Source organism: Vidua chalybeata, chromosome 5 (genome assembly GCF_026979565.1).
Source record: "Vidua chalybeata isolate OUT-0048 chromosome 5, bVidCha1 merged haplotype, whole genome shotgun sequence".
Lineage (NCBI taxonomy): Eukaryota > Metazoa > Chordata > Aves > Passeriformes > Viduidae > Vidua > Vidua chalybeata.
This window is the reverse complement of record NC_071534.1, coordinates 59116769-59144555: the sequence shown is the minus strand read 5'-3', so window position 1 is coordinate 59144555 and position 27787 is coordinate 59116769. Positions and strand designations below refer to the sequence as shown.

Below are 27787 nucleotides of genomic sequence, written 5' to 3'. Positions count from 1 at the left end.
AGTGACAAGCAATGTGTGACTTCTGCTGTCAAATAGTTAACGTATTAATGGCATTAATCTCAGAGGAAATTTTAACACTCTCACTGAATTACCTCACTCTCTATAGAATCAATTTCAGATCAATATCTTTTTCTATTCAGTGGTGAATGTCCGAAAGCCTGGCGCTCCGTACAGTTCTAAGGTGCACTGCAAACTCTGCATCAGTAGCATTGCAAATGATCTTAAACTATTCCAGGAGATTCTCCATGTCCTATGGAAACATGGATATAGTCCAACTTTCTCAGCCAAATCTGAATTGTTTGTAGATGTGAAGTCCTTATGTTGTTGGAGACCTAACAGTCCCTGAATCTCCAGAGCTTCTCTCCTATGCCCTTATACTCCATTTTTAATCCTCCTTCCTGCCTCCTGCACAATGCAACGCCCTGCCTTTCCCCAAATCTCTGCTGCAGCTGCCAAAGTCCTCTAGGTCTGCCTTGAAATCTGTAATTCCACTGGATCCTCTCTGATGGGTCACCAGGGAATACTAGCAGCTGTTTTGCAGGAAACACCACATCTTCTAATCATAAGCAAAAAAAGAAAAGCAATAGAGGGGCAACATGAGCTCCAGAGCCACAAGCACAGCATGTGGGAAAATGAGGCAAAACCACATTCTGAGTAGAAAGTCTCTTTTGAAATTTTTGCCTCGACTCATATACACAAGATCAAGCACTCACTTAGCTGACAGTAAACCTTACAATGACACTACAGCAAAAATGATGCCAGTAAAGTATTTCAAACATTGCAGTTCCTACCAAAAAACAACTTTATGTGATCCTGAAACTGCAGATTATCTCTTATCTGGACTAGAAACAAAAACCCATTTTTTAGTATGTCCCACCTGCATCCACATTCTCACCCAACATGTGCTACTCAAAATCGATCAATTCAAGTGAAAAGTTTTTGCCCAGTTAGTGCCTTCTCCATGAATATGACAGACAATCGTGGAGGAAAAATGTAAGGATATAATTTGAGCATAGAGAAAGATATGTCTTTCATCTTTCAGTGCTTTTTTTTTTTTTCAGATACTTGAAACAAAACAGGGAAAAAAATCTCCTTCATGTTGTCAGAAGACAGACACTAAAACTTTGTCAGCACCAGTCATTTTGAAACATTACTCTTGTTTAGCATGATCTGACTTCCTGTGCACATGAGGCCTAAGCCAAAAATCAATTTTAGGTTGACCCATGAATAACTCAGAGACCCAGTGTTATGGATTATAGCTCGATAAAAATTAACAAAATTTAATTGCTAAAGATCAGAAAGGTAAGAAAGTTATTTACTGCTAGTAAACATTTATAGAATAATAAAACTCCTTTTTAAGCTTGTATTCATCACAACACTTGAGTTCATAGTCCTTTTACTTGGAATAACATTAAGTAACTGATCCAACAGCCCTTAACACAATATGAATACTGTTACTCCCCATTTACAATATTTAAGCAGATGGTAATGAAATTTAGTATCTCACAGTCTTGTTGATGAAGATGTTACTCATGGTAACTCACATCACTTAAGCACATATTACAGTTTTTCTATTTACATTATATCCTGAGGTGCTTTGTTACACAGCCTTTCACAGTGCAAAGTTGAGCAATGTATACTTACAATTTCAATAAAGGGTAAATGAAACCCACCACCTTTTACTGATCCCAGTTCAAAGTTTGCAAATGTACTTGGCATTAATCCTAATAAAACCAAAACAGAAAAAAACCCCACACATGCCCGAAAAGCAACAGCCAGCAACCAGAAAATGAACAACCTAGACTCTTGCAGAAATGTGTCATCTTGCAGGAACTGGCAGCTGGTTCATAACAAGAATTCATAAACACCTTGTAAGCACTTTCATTTTGCAGCCAAAGTCTGAAAAAACACTAGCAAAACCCGGTACGTGAGGTTAAACAAAAATAAAATTGTATTTGATATTAGCAAACTACAGTATAATGTTGCAAGACTGAAGGATAACTTTACCAGCTTTTTTGACAAAATACTATTCCAAGTCCAGCTGAAAAAGTTTGGAAATAATATCCGCAAACTGTTCCACCCTTCTTGCACTGCGCACTGGAAAGGAAATAGCACAGTCGGTTTCATTTTGATACTTCTTGTAAACTGACAAAGGAAATAAACTGCCAGCTTCAACCCCCGGACTGATCTGCTGCGTAAAACACTGCTCAACAATCACAAGCTTCATTCCAGGTCAAATGACATAATTGGGAAATTATCAAGTGCTAAAATAACCACCGTTCTGCTGGTGTTTATTTACAATAAACACAAGCTTCGCTTTCTGACAGAAACCCACTAAAACGATTCTCCATTTCACAAAGTCTACAAGTGAGTAGGATCAGCAAAATTATGCAAAACATCCTGCTAGAAGAAGAAATGTAAACTGAGCCACTTACAGAGAGGAGCAGGCTGCCAACTTAATCTGATTCTACGACGACTGTAAACATGTACTTTTGGAACGTGAAGCGATTCACATTGCCACAGATGCCGTCAGAGAAACACAGCAACGTGATTAGGTATTCTGCACACGGGGGAAAATCCGGCAGATGACCTGCCGCAGCAAATACCAGATCTGTGCTCACACACACCAACTGTTTTGACTACAGGCACTTGTTAAGCACCAAGTTTCGGTCCTACCAGTTGGACACCAGAACTGAACCCATGCCAAGAACAACACGAGCTGAAAACGGCTGCAGGGTTTTTTTTTTTTTTTTCCTTTTTCTTTTTTGCTTTTTTTTTTTAGTAATTGTTGATACAACTCAAGTAACTGCAGAAATGAACCAAAGTGCAAAATTAAAAGGAGCAAAACCCACAAGTGTATATTTAGAAGAGGACACTGAATTTTAACTTCCTTAATCCAGGAAAGAAGGAGAGTGCTTGTGTACAACACAGTAGGATGAACCTGATGTTTTCCTGGAAATTCTTTTATTTATGGGATAACCTGGCATTTGTCAGGATAATTATAAAACACATGAGAAATAATCTCTAGACTACCAATATTTTAAATTTACGTGGCCAAATATCTTAAAAATGGCAAAATTCCATAAAGAGCCATACACAGCACTTCCCAGAACACTATTATTCCTCATGAATAAAAAGCATGAAAAGAAAGAAGGGTCAAATGGAACTCCAAAAATGCTTCAATTAGTGCAATTAGCTATCCTAAATGTAAACTGAAACTTCTGGGTACTTGCCTACTTCTTTTATAAGGATTCTGAGATATAAATATGAAGCTCCAAGGTATCACTGAAGTATCAGACAGACAGGAAAACAATAGAAGTGTGAATACCCTGCCCAGGTGACAATGTCAGTCTTCACACCATTGAGCAGGAAGACCTAGATTTAATGTAGTGTCAAGGCCTGTTTCTACAGCTACAAAAGGGGATATTAATGATTTAGGGTGTTACCTTGATTTAAAAAGGAATTGAAGACTTAAGTAGGAATTCATCACTCCTGTAATGACACAATTCTATACCTGTAACCAGCATTTGCCACCTGACACATTGCTACTGCAGAAAAAAATGTCAATTTTCAATTCTATATTTCTCAGCTCAGCAAGGCCAAAAATCCCCAGACAAAAAATAAGTAAGGGAGCTAATGAATCTTGGGTACACACTTTTCTGAGTGACACCCTACCAAAGAAAAGCAAGGAAAGCTTATGCACAGAAATTTCACATTCTGCTGGAGGAGATGCTCAGGTAAGTCCAACATGAAACAAGAGTCTGAGCTAAATACCACCTCAAACCTTGTGTCCAGCACCACAAGGACAGCCCTCATCATCCTTTTGCACTGGTATCTTACTACCTGCTGACCCACATTCCCACTGTTTTTGTACTCGGAGGATGGAAACGCATCATTAGCCTTAAACTTAGGACAGACACATCAGGTGAAATGCTAAAATATTTCTAGCAGTCAAGCCACACTACTCTCAAAGGTAAATACTGCCAACAAATCAGAATTTTGTGGGTAATTTTATATGTGAAGAGAAATTTTTTATTTGGCTAAATGTACAAATTTATAAACAAATCACCTATTCATTTATTCAAACACCTGACTTAAATAATTACACTTCAGATTGTTGCAAAATAGAGGAAAAATCAGTATTGTCATCCTCTCATGCTTTGTACCATATAATAGACCTGTTCCCTCAGGCAGATCTTTCACATTCAAGGTCATCTAATGACACATATTTTTATACTTATAAGGTAAAATATTTCACTGTATCTCTATTTCCCTCTTTAACTATTTTTACATAACAATAACAAAGTAATTTATGTACATTATTGCTTTAAGAATGAATTAAATGTTTCCCCTTATCTATCACAAACCAGAAATGTTTAATGTTTCACTTGATCCAAAAATATATAATGTTATTCCTTTTTACTGTTAAGAAAAGATAAGCCATTGCAAAGTGAGATGGGACTGCTGAGGTGGTTTGGAAAAAAACAATGCTCTACTATGACTCCAAGAAAACAGATGATTATTTTTAGGTGACATATTCTTCACCTGGCTCTGTGAAAAACATGACACCAGATTTTACTGGTAATATCAAGATCACATATCATTATCTTATTTTATCATTCAGTATCAATAACTTCTAGAGAAACAGTAACTTCACTGAAATTAGCCCAAAATAACATCTTTGCAGGACTTACATATAAGCTGTTGTTTAAACCTTTTGGCTTTTTCTGTTACTTGGGATCCAAACCCAGCACCTGGTGAATCAACGTATTTCTTAAAAAGCTGGTTTTTAAGCACAAAAAGAATGGATTTTCTTTTTCTAAAAATTCGGAGGTTTGAATGGTAAATTGCTCAATCTCTGTTATCCTGAGCTTCTTTGTCCCCCAGCAGCCTCATAATTTCATCCACAGTCTTTGTCCCTCTCCCCAAGGGATAAGTTCTCTTTGGTCTGCAGGTAGGCATGTGCCAGCTGTCAGTACAAGCTGCAAATGTGCTACTACCACATGGAACACTGTTCTCTGAGCCACATTATTTTAGCTATCTCCTCACAGCTGCTGATCTTCACAAGACTGCTGAAACTTTAGATTTTTGAACCAAATCAGCAAAGAGCTAAGAATTCTCAGACAAAAAATACAATCGCATTAGGTTTATTGCTATTATTATTTTTATTACTAGTAACGTTATTACAATAATTCTAATATTTTAGGAAATCCAAGCTAAAATCTACATATGATTTTTTTTTACTTGGTTTTCTGTGTTTGCCACTCTTCATGGGTATTCCAAGGCATCAAATCAATTCCCTTCGAATATTCTGACAAAATTTCAAAATCCAGGTAACTATACATATCTGCCCAGCTAGGGACATTTTTTTGTTTTGAAAATTGAATGAGCTTACATTTAAGTTTCAATTGACTTTATCAAAACCTGCTACAAAAGCAGCATAACTGTCAGTTCAGAATATTTCCTCATTCCAGACATTTTAGATAAATCAGTTCACTCATCTTTCAAGCACGTTATTTGCCAGAGGTAAGAAAATCTATTATTTAGAATGTTGCATGAATAACCACAAGTGATAACCCCTTAATACACAGCCTCCAAAATGAATGTGGAAAAACAATTCCTGAAGAGGTCACTTGTTCACATTTCCCTCATTACATACAATAGCTCTTACAAACAAGAAACTCCTAACCTTCTACAGAAAAAAACTCAAGAGACAGCACTGAAAAACATACCCAAATACAAAAGTGGGTTTGCAGGGCATTTTTAATCTGGTCCTCTCCCTTTAAGAAACTCTTTAGTTTACATACAGCTTCTTAATTCTAAAGTTGGTTTTCACTTTAACTTGCATCATTTATGACTTCTAACTGTGCAAACTAAAGAAACTCAGACCTAACTTCAACATGAATGAAGTAAATGCAAGTTAACCTCTGAGAGTCCAAGTGACAACTACTTCATATTCTGACTCTTCATGCACCTCTTGAACATTCATCACTGCAATGAACTTCTCATACTACAAATTACTTCTTTTGGATAAACTATTTCCCCATTCATAATTTAACAATTTTCCCTTCATTGCTTGTGATGAGAGTTTTTTATGTCTACAGTATTAAGTGTCTGCTATACCTATATAAATATGTAGATAAGATTTTTTTCTCAGATAGGTATTTGCTCAGTTTTTTTCAAGCTGAGTTTTTCAAAGTTTGTTGAAGTATGGTCAGTGTTTCAGATGCTGTGTGAAGAAAGGCATTTTCCAAGGCCACACAGCCATTAGAGTGCAGATCTTAATTTAAAGCATTGCAAGTTTATTCACCCACTGATGCTGCCTTTGTTTTAGAATAATGTGGCAGGAATGACACAGGGAGAAGAGACAGGTGATTTTCAGTACAACTATCTAACAAGATTCATGACTGCTGTGAAGCACAGCTGTGCAATTCTGTTTTCCCTTCTCCCACTTCCAATGCCCTGAATAATCTGTCGTCCAGTCAGATGGCTCTACCTTCCCATGGATCTGCTCAGAAGCACACACGTACCGTATTTTAGAAAAGCCTTTGGAAAAAAAAAAAGAAGTGTAGGTGCTCACCAGCTGAAGACACAGGATACTTTTCATATGAGGCATTCTAATTACTTTCTATAATTACTTCTATAAGCTAATAGAAAAACAATCTCATTAAAGCAAGGCATAGATCAACTCAGAGCAATTCTTGTGAGTTTTAACATGGACAGTAAGTAAACAAACCAAGATGATTAGAAGTCCAACTTGAAGCAAGTCCATACAAATGAATCAGTTTTACCTGAAGACATTTAACTATTATATATGTAAAATGATGTCTCTGAGAAGAAGCATGCAATAAGTATCTTTCCAAGGTATCAAATGTTTCATGTGTGTCAGTCATTTTTGGTTTAAACCACAAGAGTCAATTGGAGCATGTGTAAAACATTAGGATGATTATTTCCTACTAGGACTTAGCTGGCTTTTTATAGTGCTAGAACCTGGTTTCACCATGCTTGGTGTAACATTTCACTTCAGGTGGGAAGATATGAATAGGACATATGTTTGCCAACATATGTGGTCAGCCAAGAAATGACTACAGAGAGTAAGGTTGGAAACTAACAGGAAGAAGAGAAAACAATTTTAAGACAAGGATTTCAAAGTGGGTTATTTATAGAGTCAACACACAATTATCCATGGTCAGATTATCTGTACCAGAGATGCAGAAACAAATCAGCTCCAGCTGGGCTCATTAGCAGAGGTGCAGCTGGGTGCAAATGTCCCTACACTTCTAGGGATATTGTGGGTTTAAAAATTACACAGCATATTTTTATCAGCCTAAGACTGAAGTCCTTTTTTGAATCTGAAGTGAGTCACTTTGGTTGTTTCTGTATAGCACCTCCAAAGGCAAGAGCACTGGAGAAAATGGCAAAGACTTCAGAAAAAGCCACCACCTGGCAGTGCTACCCCTATGCTCTGGGTCCCAAGAAGTTTTATGAACTCAGGCACAGCATCATGCCCGAGCTGGCTGTGTGCATTCCTGCATTCTGTGTCAGGGCTGTGGCCTCCAGCAGGGAGCTGGGTGCAGACAAGCACCAGATACTTGTGACAAGGCAGGAGCCAGGCACCAGCCAGCATGGCAAACAGCAGACACCTCAAATACAGCTGGGGTAGCCTCTGTGCAGAGGGACTGAGCCATGAGATCCCTTAAGATCACAATTTAAAGTGATTTAAACGAGATATTCCAAATGAGGGAAAAATTAAAACAAGTACTTTTCTAACTTCAAGAAAAACAGAGCCACAGCAATACCAACTCAGCTAGAAGCTGTTTTCCTGGCCACAATGCCAAAAATGTAACTGACAGTGAAATACAAAGGTAGATTTAAAAAAGGGAAGGAAATGGAAAAAAATCCAACATGACATTTCTTACCTACCAATTGCTTCCTCTGAATCAGACTATCTGTGTTCTTGCTCAAGGACTGAAACCTTTCTCCATCTGTCAGGAGACAGCAAACTCCAGAAGAGACTACAATCTTCTGGAAGTTGTCCCTTCTCAGCAAATTCATGTTCTATAGTTGAAAGAAATTCTACTGTTTAGAGATAACAAAATGTACTTCTAAATTGGAAGAATTTGATATTCAATTTGGTTTTATCCAGCAATGGGAGACACTTAACCAAAGAAACAAGGAAAGGAAAACAAGCAGGATACTGGTATGATAAATCTCAGCTATAATCAACTGACTCCAGCTTGATTACAGAGGAGGAACTAAACTCTGTATTTGGCAAATGGATCACAGAGCAAGTCTTTTCTAAAGCTTTTTGCTGAGTCTGACAATTGTTAGCTAGACAGTACAACAGATTTAACCAGCAATGGCTAACAAGTGAAACAAAACTAACCATGCCTGAGCTATCATCCCTGGGATTTGCCTACTGTATCTAAGTACTAAGAGAAAAAGGTTTACTTACACTGAACTGCTCAAGTAGTTTCAAATGATAGCTAGAAACAGAGGATCACTGAGTGCAGGATGAGATAGAAGAAGAGGGTTATCTATCCCATCAGAAAATCATTGTAACACTTGAGGAAATCTGCAGGTGCTAAATCTACAACCTTATTACCCTCCTTCCTTTTCTCCTCCCTAGTCCCAAATTCCTTGACTTTCTAAGTTGCTTAAGGTCTGAAAAAAAACTAATTCAAGGAAAAAAGCAGTTCAAAAGCACATTCACTATCATAGATATTACTTATAAGAGAACTCTGGCAGTTTAATTTTTTCTTATTTCTCCTCACATTTCAGATCCCTAAATGCCTACTGCATAAAAAGTGATAGCAGTGGCAATTACAAAAGGTCTGCTGTCTGTCTTTGCGTTTTACCTAAGGACATGAGGTTTATTCTCAGTATTAGGGACTAACATACTTTGGAAGGTGTAACATTCAGCAAACAAAACCAGAGGACAGATCTTCTGCTGTACAGTATTTGCAAGTCTCGCGTATGGTATTTATCTTGGAATACACACTAATGAGTACAGCAGCACAAACACTACAAGGGAAAAGACTCAATTGCTGTAAACAACTGGGAACAAAAGACTGTTAAACATTCAACAATCACATCAACAGAAGGTTTAGAAGTCTTTACCTCTTGTTTACTGTAACAAGATTAGGTCAATGCCTCCCTCTGCCTCTTAGCCTCATTAAACTAGAGAAGACCATAAAAACAAAACCACTGCACTAACTCACTCATTCACTGAAAAAACTCACTGCCCTGCTCAAAGTATCGAAAAGATACCAAAGTATCGGGGGCTACTGCCACAGTAAATGTCAGCCTCTAACTTCCAGCTAATCAGCTGCATATCTGTCAAGCACATACATGCGAACCACACTTACATAAACTTTCTGCTCCCTTACTGCTCCTCCCACTACAAGATATCAATTCTAGCCAAGAACTTTATTAGCAACAGACTATGAAACACTTTCAGAGAACATCAGAGGTGGCACTTACAAAAGGACACTGAACTTTCATGGCCTGAAAGCCCCAGATCAAAGTGTGGCAGCTGGCATCAGGCATCGCATGTTACAGCTGCAGTCGTACTATGAATCAAAAAGAGATGCAATTTCTTTTTCTCTTTTTCTGCTCTTCTTCCCTTTTGAAACATTCCTGGCACACCTTTGGCTTCAATCTGGTATTAATCCATGGTTGAATTACAGTGTATGGATGGAGACGGGGCACACTGTATAACACAACCTTGAGTCTTCTAGCATTTGCTTCTTAGAATAGACTGCTCTCGCCCTGCAAGTACAGTGTGTATTGTTGTCTCCAGATGTAGCCTCATAGAGTCAATATACTGAAAAAGGCCTGCTGAGACCTCTTTCACAGGCAATCTTGATTCATCCTTTATCAGTGACCTCTCTCTTGTTAGTAATTTTATGCCAATTTAGGAGTTACAATTATTACATACTCTCCCACCCCTTCCTGGCTAACTGTAAAATTATTAAACATTAGAGTTACATGGACTACTTTTGTAGGACTTCTGTCTTCCTCTTTATAATTACCTGTCAAAATCTGGTACATAGTGAGTTTTAAACAAACCATTATATGCTGGTTTTGTATTTTAATTAAATATAAAGCAACACTGCTTAGATACCTCAGGATATTTCTCACTTTACAGAAATCAGAGCTCATTTAACAGCCATAGTATTTCACAGACTTAGACACCTCTGTCAAATAACATTGGTTTCAAGTAAACACGTAGGTTTTATTTTTTCCCCTGAATAGTCCAATGAAGTTTTCTAGTGTCATTTAGAGTCATAACCATTTAGAAAAAATGTAACAGAGATATAGAACTTTCTGGCTTTCTCCTTTTAAGTTCATTACAACAAATAGAGGGAGACTGTAATCCATGCACACAGCAAGTAATCCAGTTGTAATTCATACCACAGCATAGCAGAGGTAATGCGGTAATGCCAGCATTAAACCTGATACTATTCAGCCCTTAAAGTTTGCAGGTAATCCCTCTCTTTCCAAGAACTGCACACTAAGAGAAATCAGATATATTTAAAGAATAATTCGGTATCATGAAAGTTTTAAATGAAACTTAATTTTTTCAAATGAAATAATTTAAATTGAGCTTAGACACCTAGAGCCATATTGAGGCTTCCAAAAACAAACACTCAGCAACTGCCTTGTTCTTCATTTAAAAAAGCTCTATGGAATACATATAAAACATAGCATAAAAAAGTTGACAGCTGCCAATTCAAGAGTCAGCAGTTCCCCACTGGAATATTTTGTTTAAACTACTTTAGTACCACTGTCATGGTATTAACCAAATTAAAAAAAAAAAAACTGTCCATGAGTTATATACTTCTAAAATACTATTCATTACCAATGTAATCATAGTTTGCATTATTTTTAACCACATTGCTACATATGAAATATATCCAAAAAAATGGGAAAACAAGAAATAGAACATACAAACACATATTTAAGGAAGAAATCAAGGTGACTGCTTGAAAATATGGGTCTTGCTAAGTTTCTAGTTACCTGCATGCATTTCTCTTTAATCTTTCTGAGGCTGCAGCAAATGGAGCTTAGTGTCTGCTCTCAAGCTAAAAATCTTTGCAATAATTTGTGTAGATTTGTGCAGATAAAAATAAAAATCACAGACTATATTAGATTCCAAGACTGTAGCAACATGAACTATCATATCTGCACAACAGCATGCTGATATAGTTGGGAAAAAAAGTAAAAATAATCACAGTACAGATAACCAAGGGTCAAAGTTCTGGTTATGCATGAAGTTTCAGTATTGGCACTTCCTGTTCTGAGTCTAAAATACTCATAATTAAATCTATTTTCTCCATCTTTTCTAAAGTAATGAACTGCTATTCTCTCCCCTCCTACATATATCTACACCTGATTTGCTCACTTACATTACCGTGAACTATTAGGCCAGTTTTAAAAGGTTTTCGGTCCACAAGAGGCATTGCCACACTCAGTCACGCAGGCCAGGGCTGCGCTCAGGCATCCTGCACAAGGCTCAGCCCAGGAGCACCCTCCCGGAGCGGAGCGGGGCGGGAGCTGGATGCCATCCTAGCACTCTGGAACACCTCAGCTACTTCGGACACCGCAGGTGTCGCCGGCAGCCCTTCAACACGTGTCACCTCCCTCCGCACCGCGCAGGTATGTAAGGCTGTGGATGTTTTTCTCCAGCAACCGCTGTGTCCTACAACCTCGTGCGGCTCCTACACCAGGTTTCTCACGCCGCTCGAGCACAGCAGCAACAAAGCAAGGCAGGATCTGTAGCGACCCTCACTCACATTCAGCCCGCCGCTGCAAAACCCACCAGCAGCACCTTCCCCTGGCGCGCTGACAGCTTCGCCTGCAGGGCTCCGGGCCGTCCTTCGGCGGGGGCCGCCGGGCCGCAGGCGCCGTCAGCGGCCGGGAGGCTGCCGGGAGCGGAGGGCCGGGAGGAGGCGAGCAGCGAGCCGGGAGAGGGAGAGCGGCGGGTCCGGAGCTCCCCCTCCCGGAGCCGCCGCCGCTGCCGCCCGCTCCCGACATCCGTCTTTCTGCTCCGTACCGTCCCTATTTACGCGACGAGCATGGAAAGCCCCAACAGCGAAAGGTCAGGATCAGCAGAGTTAAATGCAGAGGTAAATGAAACTCGTTTCACTTACCACAGGATTTTTCTCCTGAAAACTCGTCAAACTTTTAATTTAGTTTTTGAAGGCTTAGGGAAAGTCAGTCCTTTGATCAACAGTGCCACAGCTTCAACCACTGCTGGCAAGGATACACACACTTGTCCACATTAACTCCAAATTCAGGTTCTGTACTCCACACAATAATGTATGGTAACTGGTAATAAAAAATGAAGCTTCTGAGGCTCTGGTTATCTTTGATTTTTACACACTGGAGTACAAGCGGACCAAGCAGATTAAGATCCTGTTACAGTCAGCTGCTGGATAAACACAAAGGTCTTTATCACCTATTTTTCTTCTTACAAGTACTCCATACTCACAAGTATGCAGATATCACAGCTATGGTGTCACCACCCAAAATAACAAGTTCAGTCAACAAGCTGAGCTTTGCTGTGGCACAGCTCTGCATATTAAAGCATCCCTGTGCCAAACCCTCAGCCAGCTGACTGCTGCTGGAAATGGTGGGTTCCCTGTTAACCAGAAATAATTCCTTTCGCATAACTCTCAAGATTTGGAATGGCAGCATGTTCAAAGTTTAATGATACCATTATAAGTAATTTGTTTCAACTATATTTAAATAGGCAGCCATTCAGCTCTTCTTACATACATGCAACTCCTCTTGCAGTGAAGGAGTTGCTGTCTTGTCCACTAAACCCAGCCAAAACCAAGCAATTTGCAGCAGACCAGCATGGGACCTCAGTTTAAATGCAAATTTATTCTTACAGCTGTGTCCAACATGAAACATACCAACAAATGCCAGCTCACACCGCAATGTATTTTACAATGTTTCAGGATTAAATTCCACATATTTGAACACATACACGGAGTGGTGCTCCCCAGGAAATTAAGCTAGAATTGTTCTCTGGAGTGCTGCGTTCCCTGGCTGCACACCCTCCTGACTACGCAGGGATCCCAGTGGGGCGGAAGCAGGAATGGCCCCAATTTATTCAGGTTTCTATCTTAATCACAGAATCTTCTGCCTGAGGCCTTGGAAGAAGATGGGGAGTGTGAAAACAGAACCAGAACTCTCAAATATTACTTACAGTAAGTAAACTCTTCAGAGGAGAGTGTGGGATTCAAATCACTCCTGGCAGTGATTTCAATTGGACAGAATTGAAAGACAGAAGAGAGAACTGGATTCAAAATATCCTGACCCACTAGATCCAAAAATGGAGCCCAGAAATTTAGTCAATAGATCTTTGAAGGTGCATAACCAGTTGGTTTGTGGCTTTGTTTGGTTGCTTTGTTCTTATTTAATTTGAACATGGGACTTGTTGTAAAAAATAAAACACTATATTTTTGAGGCATAAGCCTAGCTAAACAAAATAGCCCTGAATACTTCTGGGATTCCTGTTTAGGAAATCATTCACTGCAGGTATACATGCCTCACAGAAGAGGCCAAGGAATAATGAGACACAATAAAATATGGAAGTATAAATAAGCAGAAGAAACAATAATAGGTATAGAAATAATAGGCTACACACAACACGCAAATAAATAAGACAAATAGGTACAATGTTAAAAACTGACTGGGAAAAAAAGCCAGCAAAAATGTATGCTTGTAAAAAGATCCAGCTAACATAAGAAATAGAAATTTGAAAGGAACTAGAGGTTGTGTGGTATAACTCCATCACTTTATGCCGAGGACATTACACACTGCTAATACCTATTTGTATATCTCAGATTCATGCCTGTGGAGCAGCTGTCAAAGCATGTTGTAACACATAATCCTGGGGATCCACGGGGCTGCAATGCTGCTGCAAAGTGAATGGTGATTGCTGCCTCACGTCAGCATGGGATAAAGGTCATATCAGAGGTCTTGAACGGCCAGTAAGGCATTGAGTGATCATGAATATTTAGAATATAACACAGAATAACACATATTTAGAATATAACACAGGGAGAGTTAACTTCTATAAAGAAACAAATCAACGCATCAGAATTTTGGGAGGGGGGCAGGTGGGGAATATGCATAGTAACCATGCAAACAATCTAGCAGAAGTAAATTCAAAGCAACGCTTTCACTATCTGAAAATAAAAATCCATCTTCTGAAAACCAAGGCTGATGTTAGCTTTTGTTTAAAATATAATCAGGATCTTGACAGTTTTCTGTACCTTAATATTGGGCATCTCAAGTGATCCAGCAATAAATCACCTAAACTAAATGTTTCAGGAAGTGATAACCAATGCTTTAGTTTTCAATCTAAAGTGAGAAATTTATCAACAATATTAAGACATATATTTAATTAGGAAAGGACTTCTACAGTTGAGCTGAAGACCACAGACATTCATCTTATAGATTAACTTCTGTAAATACAGAATTTATACAATGTGATACTAACAGAAACAGTTTGTGCTAATTGACAGACATGTTCTACATTTAATCAAATTGAGAAAATAGTGCATAGGAAAAAAATATTTTCAAACTCTAGAATCTTAATACAGAAATTTCTGGACAGAAACCACAATCTGTAGAAAGGCTAATAACAAAACTAGTTAATAGTTAAAATAACTATTCATTGTAGGTAATATGGGGGAAAGGATTTTTTTTTGGTGGAGGATCACTTTTTTTGCTCATCTTGCAAGATTTAATTGTCTATGAAATAAGGAGTAGCTAAGAATGATTCTTTTGTAACCTGTTTTCAGGCTATAAATGTGTTTCTGGTTATAGTAATGCCACATATATCATTAATAAGACTGCCTACTTACCAAAGCCTATATACACACATTAACTTGCCTGATGTGAACATGAAGTTAGGATATCAGGGTGCATTTAAGCTTATTTTTAAAAGAAAACATTTAATCTCTGTAGTTAGATTTGGACTGATGAAATTGGGTTTGTGTGTATTGAAAAAAAAAAAGTGATATGACAGTAGCACTTTATGGTGACTCTTTTATGCTGTGTATCAGAATACTCCCATAGAATTTTCAACATGAGGCCCAAAATTTAAATATTAAGTGCTTTCCTGATGGACACTGGCATTATCAGACAGCTTGCACATTTAAGCTACTTGAACACAGGAACATTTCTTAGTACCCAGCATTCGGAGACCGCCTAGTCTGGAATGTATATTGGGACTAAAACTTTAAAATCCAGAAACAAGAGTCCAATCTGTTGGAGTGTACATGTTTCTTGATAAAGCTGTGCAGGCCTAAAGCAGTGCTAAAATTAATTTTGTTTCCTTGCACTGCTAGGTAGGTCAACATGCAGGATTTTTTTCCTACCTAGAAACAAGGCTATGGCTTCAGCAATTCAACACCATCAAAACAAGAAGAGACTTCAGGCAAAAAACTTTAACCCAATAAAACACCAGCACGTATATTTGAGTAGCAGCTGTATGAAGCATTTTGGGTTTTTCTGTATCTGTATGTTAATCTCACTCTGAACCCCAAATCACGCTTGTGTTTCAGTACTGTGGATATTTCAGCACTAAAGGACAGAAGAGGGGTGTTAGAGAAATGCAAGTCAGAGTGCTTGAGAAAGCCAAAATTCTCATGATTTTGCATGTGGAGATTATTTCAGAAGAATCTCTGAATCTCTAGCTGATCATTTCTGCAGATATCTTATCTAAACCACATTTAGCAGAAAAGAAGACAGAGGACCCAGATTTCTATGAATTCCTGGCTCAACTCCTCCAACAAATCAAGCATCTAATCCATTTTCAGAACCACACTCTACAAAGCTGTGTTTGTGGCCTATAAGACAATCCTTTTACTCTTAAAGCATTACAGACCTTCATAAACAAATCAAACTGTTGTATTGAGGAAGAGTACAAAGCTCTAACAAGCGGCACTTGACAGACACTCAGTTATGTTTATATTACATTACAGATGAGACTACTGCCTCAGCAATCCCAGCTTTTCACAGCAGCTCCTCCAGAAACCCCATAGCATTCTGGAGTCTTGTTTAATCTCTTGGAAAAATGAGGAACACTGGTTTACTTGAGGTGTGCCTTAGTCCTGCACAATCCACTCCTAAATCTATAAATTAGACTGTTATTTTTGGGAAATCCTAGAAGGACTGACATATAGCCATATTCTGAGATAGTGCCTTATTTTTTCTGCTGATCATCTCCATGTATCAGAATTTGTCCATATTTGAGGCACGGAAGTCCACTCCCTTTCACTTGATTTCAGTCAGACATGCATGAAGTTTGCTCCATCCTACTCATACAGAGATGTATGACAAACAGGGTTCTCTTCCTTTTCATGCTCTATCCAGCCAAAAAGGTGTTGTTCATATAGGTGTCAAAATGTATGCAAATCACATCTTAAAAATCAGTTTCTCACAGCATAATAAAAGTCAATCTACCCTCTGCTTTCTCAGGAAAACATAATCTTTTCAGAAAGTGTTTATTTAATGTCTAGCCCAGGATTTCTTGTTTCTTGGTCAGGCCCCCTAGGGGTTCCTAAAGGCCAGTTTGTCTTATTAAAGATGAACTATCATAACAACAAAATTAAGAACAAGTTCTGTTTCCGTTTTTGAGTTGGACACAGCCTTCTTGCTGTAAACCTTCAAACCTAATCTAGGCAAGTTGAAGTACCAAGAAGTGACCCCACTGTCTTTCCAAAATAGCTACAGTTAATATTGTGCAATCATGTAAAACCCAGTCTTTTTTCTCAGTTGCTTATAAATGACTTCAAACACTTGGGCACCTCACCAGTGCCATGGGTTCAGCAGTACCACTGCAGATGGCTCAGGTACACATCATGCTTAGGTACTTCCAGGATAACCAATGAAACTAACCCAACAAGGAACATACATCCCTCCTCCTACACTTAAACCTGAATTCAGCAAGTGAGCTCATGGACACAATACATCTTCAGTACTTCTGTCATACAACTTTTTCTACTGCTCTACGTCTCGAAAAGTTTTTGAGTATTTTAAAACAATATTTACTAACATAATTTACTGATAATATTTATTTATTTAATAATGCTAAATGATACACAAAGAGTTAATGAATTCACAAGTAAAATATACAAAAAATAGGATTTCTTAAAGGAATAATGCTGCTGTACCTTGAAGTGGTTTCTGAAGTTTATTACTTTTGTCCTCTTATACACACTGCTTCCTTAAGGTGTTACAGGGCCTCAAATGTATCCTTTAACTACCTATAGCAAATAAGAACAAATCTGTTGCTTGATGCGTGCAATGCTGCTCAAACCTTCATAGGCATCCTAACATTATACTTCTTAGCTGTGAAATACCACAATCACAGGTACTAGTTGGTATCTCTTACTGACTTAATTCAACTGATAATAAAGGGTTTATTTCAATTAGTCTCACATTAGAATCAGTGATTTAGATTTAAATTAAATTCACATAATTTTCATGTCCTGTGGGTATGCATGTTTTGACAGTACTGCAAAAACGTGCTGCAAGTTGCATAGAAGTTGATTGAAACCGTCAAACCAGTATTTAATTGCTTGCTGACATGTACCTCAAAAATAGTCCAGAGTGGATTTATCTGAACATACAAAAGCACATGCAGAAAACACATTTTAATGACATCTCCATGCATTGAAGATATACAGATTTTATTGCTACATTTTTTATTCCTGAATCAAATGCAGGCTTTTGCCTGTAATTTGCTGTATGACTACATGCATCACCTCAGACTCTGAGAATTCTTTTTTCCATATAATGCATATTATAAAATAATACTTCCAAAATTAAACAAACATTAAAAAGAAGTTTGAAATATAAAAATTTCCTTACTTCTTTTGTTCTGATCCCCAGCCTTTGAAAATCTGTAACATCTGTGCAGTCTCATTAAATACATCTGCTCAGATAATGTACAAGAAAAGCAATCCATAAGCAATGTGTAAAGTTCATGAAGTTTTTGCAGAAACTTGTATGCAATCTGTCATTTTTTCTCTCCTTAATTTGGTGCTGCAGAAGGCAATATTCTGGACATGTAGTCCAGCAGTCCTCACCATTTTTTTCCCCACTTAAATCTCATTTTCTCTAATTTTCACTTTAATCCTAATCAGTCAGTAAAGTTTTAGAGTCTTCTAGACTTTCTATGTCTTTTGGTAATTTTAACAGGCTTACTTCACACATTAAAACCTACTCTTCATCACATCCCTCTTTAGGGCTGTGAATTCCTGCTAGAGAAGAGTGCTTTTGGGAGGGGGAAATAAAAAAAAAAAAAAAAAAAAAAAAGCATATTGCCACCAATTCTTAGGTCATAGAATCACAGAATGGTTTGGGTTGGAAGGACATTAGAAGTCATCCAGTTCCAACCTACTAGCCATAGGCAGTGACATGTTCCACTAGACCAGATTGCTCAAAGTCCCTTGAACACTTCCAGGGATGGGGCAGCCACAGCTTCTCTCTGGACAACCTGTGCCAGCGTCTCATTGTATAGAATTTCTTCTAAAAGCTAATCTTAACCAGCCCTTTTTCAATTTGGAGCCATTGCCCCCTGTTCTGTCACTACATGATCTTGTAAAAAGTCCCTCTTCAGCTTTCCTGTAGCCCCCTTGGTACTGGAAGGTGCTCCAAGGTGTTGCCCAAACCTTCTGTTCTCCAGGCTGAACAAGCCCATCTTTCTCAGTCTGTCTACACAGCCGAGGTGCCTCAGTCTTTGGATCATTCTTTGTGTCCCTCCTCTGGATTTGCCCCAACAGGTCCATGTCCTTATGATATTGAAGGCCCCAGATCTGGATGCAGTACTCCAGGGGGGTCTCCTGAGAGTGGAGTAGAGGGGGAAAAGGACCTTCCTCAACCTGCTGCCTATGCTGCTTTTGATGTAGCCAAGGATATGGCTGGCAATATATCAATCTAGTTATGTCAACAGCCTGTAGGTACCAATTAAAAAAAACCCTGAAATCTGAACCAGACACAGCCCTGAAAAAGACCACTTTAAGATAAATTCAAATGGTAAATCTTTCATCTTCAAGGTCAGGTGTCCTTTTCAAAATATATGCTTTTAAGATAGTAGTTTAGAGAAGACAGGCAGAGCTGAATTAATAATTAATTGTGGCTGCTGTTCGCTGTGCAAGTGCCACTCTGAACCATGCTTTTGCCTTGCACCATCTCTGGCATTCACCTGCTGCCCTGATGAGTGCACTTAGTTGCTAAGCAGAAAACTAACCAAAGAAAGGGAGAAAAGTTGCTAAACCACAAATAAATCCAAATGAATAGCCTTCCCCTATTATTCAATAGTAAGTTGAATAGTGTCACTACAGGGTGAGATGAGCAGCAGGGAAGGAAGAGGATCCCTGGACTGGGGAGGAAGGATGAGGTGTGAAGAGTGTGCTCTGCCCTCTGCAGCAGCGTGCCTTCAGATCCATTTGGGACTGTCTGCCACAGTGATAGTCAACAGAGCTGTAAAAAGGGCACTGATGCCACCAACAGAGAAAACATCCCAGAGAGAGGATCATGGTTTAAAGCTACTGGAGGTTTTGCTGCTGTTGAAACAAGCTCTTGTTTATTTTAAAAAGACCATGGTTGCCATTTGGTTATCAGTCCTTGCTGTAAAAGAGCACTTGCACCTTGCGACCTGTGGCTGCTCTCACAGTTGAGTTTCCAACCCATCTTCTCTTTCTCCAGTCTTTACCAATTGAGGCTTAAGAGTTTATTCTCACAAAACATCATTGACCACTGTCCTATTTCAAACAGTGTTAATCTGGGAAACAATAGCAAGTGTGGTAGTCTGGAACCAACTACGTGATACTTGTACCACACTGGTACAAGTGTCTGGTCTTACCACACTGATACAAATGCCTGACTGGTCTTAGTTAACCTATCTGCCTTCAGTTATGGCAGCAGAGAGGACATGACAAATACAGTAAGAACGAGTAACTAATATTTTGAGAAATGTGATGAGGGTTCTGTAAAGAACTGCATTAAAAAATGAGAGAAACTTCACTCATTATCTTTGTGTATCATCAAGAAAAAGCAAACCTTATTTTCAAGAACAAAATACTAGAAAAACTTAGACCTGCTGAGCCTACTGGACACTGCAGACCTACTTCATCAGTGACTTCTGCATATCTCAGAAATGACTATTAGAGAATTAATACAGAGTATGAGGAATTTGTCATAACAAATGACTTGGGACTCAACAGTATTATAATATTAGTACCTTCCTTGAGAGACAAATACAGTTCATTAAAAAAAATCTAATCCTGACAATGAAAATTCTCTATATCCTAAACTTTAAAATAAAAGCATTTTGCATATTTCATTTGCCCCAAACTTTTCAAATAAAATAGGAACTAGAAATACAACTGTTGTACTATTTACTTTCTCTCTTAGTTACTTAAGCCACATTTTTTTTAGTTAAAATAATTCTTAAAATAAAAGATTTAAGAAAAATAATCTCACTACATTAAAATTAAGTTCTACATTTAAACGAAGTTTCACTATACCAAAATTGACAACATGGAATAATTAAAACATAGGTTGCCCATCAAAAGAAAAACCAGGGTGCAAGACAGTGTAAAACTGTTAGTAATGTTCATATGCAGCACAATCAAAGTGATTATTGCATTTCTTACAACACTATATGAATATTTCACACATCAGGAAAAGAAAAATCACAAAAGCAAGAGGCATGAGAAAGCCTTTCAATAATGTAAGTACAGATGGATTACAATGTTAAAAAAACAAAACTGCTACAAGATGAGACCTCTTCTGTAAATGGCTAATCCACATTAATAAAACCACTACTAAACATCACTGCAGGTAACAATTTACTTTAGATTAATATCACCTAAGCCAAAACATATTTTAATGTAACAGCATGGGTTACATTTTAAAACAGTTTAGTCATTTGAGCCATCAGCACAATTCAATGTTTCTAGGAATGCAAGTAATCTTTATTAGGCAGCCAGCTGCAGACATTGCTGGAACTAAAGTTCCAGAAAAACTGGGAAAATTACCATTCATATGCTTTCAAAAGCTTACCAAACACATGAATGGAAGCTGTGTTTGAATGGCAGAAGTCAAACAATTTGGAAAATAGATTAAAGGAAATAAGTAGCGATTTATTTGCAAAGTATTTTTTCATTCTACATAAAAATGCTTGTGCTTATTGACCAAGATTTGGTCCATACTTACAAGAAGATACTACTGCAATGATGTATTTGAAATAATCTTTGAAAAAAATTAACTAGGAGCAACTGCTTTAAAGAATTACTTTCCTGCACACAGCATCAGGCAGTGATGACTAATGGGGAGAGGCGCTGCTCGGCCAGCTCAGTCCCACAGTGTGGGGGAGGCACTGCATACCACTGAACGCTTGCAGGGAATGTGAAGCAGATACTCTTGTATCGCAGGGAGATAAACAGGGCAGTAAGACAAATAAAGCTGCTCAGCCTTTCCTCCTGTAGTATTTTAAAAATATAATTACACTAACATTTAGCAGTTTATTTTAATGTTATGAAAAATACCTTTATTTCCATATAAAGGGAAATTAGTAAAGCTAATACTGAATGGGTTTCTTACCCATAGATGTCTACAGTGTATTCACCTGATGAAAATTAAGTCCAGGTCTCCATGTCCATTACACATGATAAAATGTGCAAAGCCCACATGACAAAATCTTAAATTTTGTAATAATACTTATTCTCAAACTTTCATCATTCTTCCTTTTTATGTGAAAATCAAACATTTTAGGGCACAGTACAGCTTCCTATACAATAGTTGGAAGCTGTCATTCTTCAATTCAAACAAGTTATTAACTATTACAGCTTTACCCAGCAACACTTCTCATTAATATTTCTAGATGATGTAAAGAAACTTCTTGGTTTTAGTTTAAAAAGCAGAATTTAAGTTCTTTTAAATAGGTATACTTTATAAAAAATAACAATAAAAAAGACAATGTTTCAAAACTTCCAAGAATTTCTTCAGATCATCTGAATGAGAAACATAATACATCCTACTGCTCTTTCTAATCGCATAGGAAGTAGAATTAGCTAATGTTATGTTGACCACACTTTATACTCTCAAATATTAGGGAAGTTAGATGGAGGTTCTTGGTAGAAACTTTGTAGACTTGGAATCCCCAAGCCATTTCTCCCAAATAAGATCAGTGCACATCCTGCTAACCAAGGGGATCTTGAAGAAGTCACCTATACCTGCACAACATAACACGCCTGTGCTATAACCATGGTTCTGCTTCCACTTGGATGGTTCAATTATTTAGGATTAAACTGACATTCCCAAAACTAACCATTAAATGGAATATTTTAAAACACAATTGGGACTAATCTGTGTGGTTCAGCTGAAGCTGAGCTTTAAAGTGAAACATATCAGAAAAAAGGGAAAAGCAAAGCCTAACAAGTAAAACCAGCTTAGGTCAACAATGATGTTGTTTCATCCAGTGTAAAGGTCTTAGGTGAATTGCACTAAAAAAAAATCCTACTTGAAAGGGAAAGAAAGAAAAAAAAGAAAAAAAAAAAAAAAAAGAGAAGGATCAGACAGGGTGAAACAGAGCCTTTAAAAGCCCGGAACAATTTGCAACACAAATACTGAGGAGCAAGCAGCTTCCTCTTTGAATGAAGCAAGGGTCTCACCCCTTCCTGTGTCACAAGTCCCCACACATACTATGTTTTCCTACTGGCAGTAAAATAAACATCAGTTCTATCAGCTTCACAGACATGTGTGCATCAAAAAAGACACCATATTGTATTCCCTCCAGTTTTAGAAGAGATAGAAGATGTATTTGAATGAGCATCTTCAGATCTTTATTGCCTGAACTGCTCTATAACATTACTTGTGTTGAAATAGCTCATAACTTAGACCTCATAAACAAATATTAACTACAAATTTTAAAGCAGATTCTGTAATAACCTAACAACACAAAATGACTGCTACAAAATTTACAAAAAGAACACATGAAGATCATGGAGAAAACGGTACCTTGGCAACTCATGCAACTCTATAGTATGCCTTATAATGCTGAGTTAAGCTACACTTTATGCATTAATTTCCTTCATAGACATAAAATGCCCAGATCTGCAGCTAGCTGACTCTTACCCAGACACCCACAAGTTTCAGATGATTATTTTAATTGAAGTTATGAAGGTTGTAATACTTTTTCAAAAAATGAAAGTAGCAGTGGACCCCTCAAAATCCTGTCTGGACAGATCTGAGTGAAGCACCATTTGCAATCTGCCACAGCTAAAGAAGAAAAGGCTGCAAAGTGAAGGTATGATGTGCTGCTGCAGCAGAGGAGACAGTTGTGTTAGATCATACACACGTAAAAACACCACCTGTTTTACTTGTTTAACAGTTGATATTACGCAACTCTGACTGCAGAGAGATGCTGGCATTTGTATATCCTCTTCCCATTAGTCAGAGTTTTCCAAAAGATAATTCTATCTCTTAAGTGTTAAAGAAAATAATTATATTGTATTTTCTTTTTTGTGTTATATGTATATTTTGGGGAAAAAAAAAAGTCAGTCTAACCCTAAATTAAACATTAAAGTCTAAAACAACAAAATCAAGACATTAGGCAATTCTAAAATGACATTAAACTAAGTTTAAAAATTGAAAAGATTTCTGTTTTATAAAATGCAACAATGGAGCAAAATATCAATGAAATATAAACAGCTAAAACGAAGTCTTGCATTAAACTAGCTGGATTTAAGTGTTCAGTGGAATGAATTTGTTTCTATAGCTTTCCTTTCTAAAGTATGGTACTTGAAGCTCTATGTATCATTTATTTGAACTTTGTTTCACCTCAGCGATACCATCTTGCTAGAATTGTCACTTTCAAAGGTACCTATCACAATGATCTCAAAACTACTAAGGTCCGTGAGACACGGTAGTTCAGTCTACGTGGTTTTGTTTCTCTAATTTATGAAAATAAACTAGAGTGAAAGCTGTGAAGGTAACATGGACTGGATATGCAAATATCCTGACCTGTCCCTCTTCCTAGTTCCAACAAAAAAACCCAAACCCTGCTAAGTGTGTTCCTTGCTGCAGGATTGCCATTGACCTTTCATTCTTGTCCCTTTTCAAATGCTAAGACAGGCTAATTTTGAGTTACTTTATTTCCAGTCTGTCAGATAATGTTTATGGAGCAGTAGGGATCTGGGACATGGAAGAAAAGAAAGGCCAAGATACTCCAGCTCTTCCCATGGCTGTCTAGCAAACACTAGTTGAAGTTTTCATGACTCCCAGGACTCCAAGCTAGAACATGTGAACTCTGATCCTGGGATTGTATGTAACAACCTTAGGCACCTCATCCTTCTGCTTTTGGGAGACAATATAAAGGGTTTTTAGTTTTTTGTTGTGGTTTGTTTTTTACCCACCTCCCCACCCCTTCCACCTCAGCAAGAAAAAGACTCTGACCTCAACAGGACAAGAGTTAAAGGGCACCTGTAGTATTATCATGCCATATGTTAGGGAATATTGAACTCAGTGTATGTATAGCCCATAGCTCTCTACTGGACCAACTGGACATGAACGATGTCATGGAATTGTAAGGGAACCCTCAGTTTTTGTCAACCAACTCACTGCCAGTAGCTGCTGCCTGAGCATTTGGCCTGTCCTCAAAATTATTTTATATTCACAACTCACCAGTAGTTATCACTGGACCAGTAAACACAGCAGCTGATATAATATGGCTTTTCCTCCTCAAATATCCATATACAATCCTCTGACGATTTTGTAACTGCCTTTGTTTCTACTTTACAATCAGCTACTTCGTCTTGGTTCAGAGAGTGGTTCATATCCAAAATTCTGACAGAATAATAAGTATTTCTAAATATATTTTCTTATTAGAAAGACATTTAGTGCTAGGTCTTTAAATAAGACAAAGTTGGTGAAAGGGAGATGACTATTTCCCTGATTAAAGCACTCACCTTCTTGTAATCTGTCTGAACCCAAATCTTCCCCTCTTCATAAAAGATCTCTGACAAGGATAAAGTCTTGTGAAGGGTGTTAAGGACTTGTTCTCTCTCCATGCCGCTGAAATTATTTCAGCCTTTTATAAACACATTTCCTGAACCACAGATTGGATGCCAAATATCTTACTTGTCAAAGTTAGGGATGAATTCCCCCTCTTACTCTGTTCAACTGCTGTTATCTTATACAAAATAAAAACACCAAAAGGAAAGAAGAAATCAGTGTGGACTGGAACTTGTGTTTTCCAATAGCAGAAGCCCTCAGTCTGCAGGTAATTCTGTTCCTCTCAATCATTTGCATTCCTTTTCCATACAAAACATGCAACAGGAGAAGCAGGCAAAGCCTCACAAGCAGAATTGTTCCACCGCACCCTGGCAGATGAGATACCCCAATTGTCATTAGTATTTCTTTATGGAAAGGAGAAAAAACACCTATCAACACCAGGTAGCCTGCTTAAGTCTCAATTCAACTCCCCTCAGATTTGGGAATAAAAGTGTAAGGAGAATGTCTCACATTGCACATTAACTGCTATAATCACCACACTAGTGGCTAAAGGAACAGAAATAATTTTGCAGACTTAGAATTTAATTTCCTCACTTTTTTTTTTTTCCAGTCTCTTTTAAGAGATTTTACCTCAAGCCAAGTGCAACACTTCACCACTACAGGCATGGAAATTATTTGGTAAGAAAATGAGAGAAAGATCTGTTACGCTCAAGCCATTTTTTAATGTGAAAAACCTCTGTGGTTTATTCTTCAGTAAGCTATAGGAAAAATATCCTATTCTTTTACCGATTGTATCTACTCAGGAAGTGGAAATAAACCACTCCCTAGCAGTAATTACAGAATTAAGGCTACAACTGCATTTGGGGTGCAATGGACAGGTCAGGCAATGTATGCGAATACATAGAGAAATGCATACACACAGACACTTAAGCACAAATAAAACTTCGCTTTGTTTATAGTCATGACAAAAATTATCTTTATGGTTCAGATGCCCCAAAGGATTTATAAAACCCATCTCCAAGTGACTTGACACAAGAGAAATCCAACTGACACAGTCTACTTAAACATCTAAGTGAAATAAGGCCATGTATACACATTTCTTAAAGTAAAGATACCTGCTGTTGAGGCAGAATGTTGTTGCAGCCCTCACCCAAAGGCCATAGAACTACTGACAGGCCAAGGAAAAGAGGGTAAAAATGGTCCTCAAAGAAAGAAAGAATTTAGCAATGGAATGCAGTAAGAGCCTGTATTAGTGCCTGAACCATTCAGCAAATCCAGAAATGATTGAAAAAAGGTGGTGGTTAGTGAGAGAACAAGATCTTTGGTATATAATTATTTAGAGTACTAAAGAAAATCAACAGATTGCAGAAAGACCTAATACTGACCAATGTAATGAAATAGTATATGAAATTCAATGTAGAGAAATGTAAAGTGACAGAGATGGAAGAAGAAAAGGATCTTCACTTTATATATAAAATGATGGTCTTTCAATTATAATCACACAGTAATGAAACACTGGTCTTGTAACAGTTCTATGAAATTATCATCTCCATGATTTGTGGTGGTCACAAAAGCAAAACAAATGTTAGGCAAGTAATACAGCACATCATGCCACTGCTTTCCTCCCATCAGAAATGGTTTAGAAGAGTTAGGCAAGATATAAAAACACATAGGAAAGACATAGGGAGTTTCCACAAGTGACAATTAGACCAATTTGGACTTGTCAAACTGGATGAGTGATGACAGAGGAGGGATAGGTGTACATTTATTATGAACATGGACAGGAAATGCTAATTTGTTGTTAGTTCAAAAACATACCAAAAAGCGAGGCATTTCTCCACACAGTGTACAGCTAAGTTTTAAGAATCCTTTCCAAGGGCCCACATAGCTCTCAAGTTTTCATTAACTTCAAAAAACCCACTGTGTCAACAGAGTTATTTAGCAGCACAGTGACAAATACCAGATTTTTCTTTTCAAGGTTTCCTTTTTTGCTGCACCATTTCTATACTCATTTAACTAAACATGCAGTTCTGCACTGTGCTCTTGCTCACAGACTTATCTGTCTGGTCTTGACTATGCTTTTCCTGCCCATGCAAAAATGCTGAAACTTTTACTGTTCATTTCAGCATTCTTGCTACATACATCTGGTATTAGACAGTGATAGAAAGATTTATTTAAACTGTAAACGAATACTTTGCTGTCCTAGGCAGATTCAAAAGCTTTACTTCCACTCACATTTTACAGTCTTCATCTAGCTAGAATCACAGAATGAGAAACCCTTGTTTTCAAACTCATTAGGACAAGCACAATACTTCCACAAGATACTTCCACAGAGAAAGCTTAAAGAACACACAAGGATGCACTGGTCTCCACAATTCTTGCAGTCCTGTCACCATCACATATAAACTAAATCTATCTGAAATATCTATAATCAATGTACACTTTTACAGTATTGTAGGCCAATTATTGATCCAAGTTTCAGCTTGCACAGATGTATTCCTGCTTCAGTATTTTTAGGTAGAAGTGGCACTGAAAAGAAACTCCTCCCTGTCAATCCTAACCAACTGAATTAAAAAGTGAAATAGATTTTCAATTACCAATCTGAAAGCTAAAACATGAAACTACACTTAATTAAAAAAAAAATTAAAACCAAACTTATCTAGTTACTCAATTAGTAAAGCACATCATTGATGACATACTCATGAAAAGAACACCTTATAAGACAGAGGGAACAAACTGG

At 37.7% G+C, this 27787-nt stretch overlaps 1 protein-coding gene across 5 annotated transcripts in view; it reads right to left on the bottom strand.

Annotated features, from left to right (window-relative positions):
• ATXN7L1 (ataxin 7 like 1) overlaps positions 1-27787 on the bottom strand; it is a 107582-nt gene that overhangs the window by 33687 nt on the left and 46108 nt on the right. The window contains exon 1 of one of the 5 annotated variants that reach the window (XM_053942062.1): positions 11825-11854. The exons of 3 other annotated variants lie outside the window; for them this stretch is intronic. The gene's annotated coding sequence lies outside the window, so the exon portion shown is untranslated. Of the gene's footprint in view, positions 1-2435; positions 2468-11824; positions 11855-27787 lie in introns of those variants that run through there. One more of the 5 variants, XM_053942061.1, reaches the window with a different exon arrangement.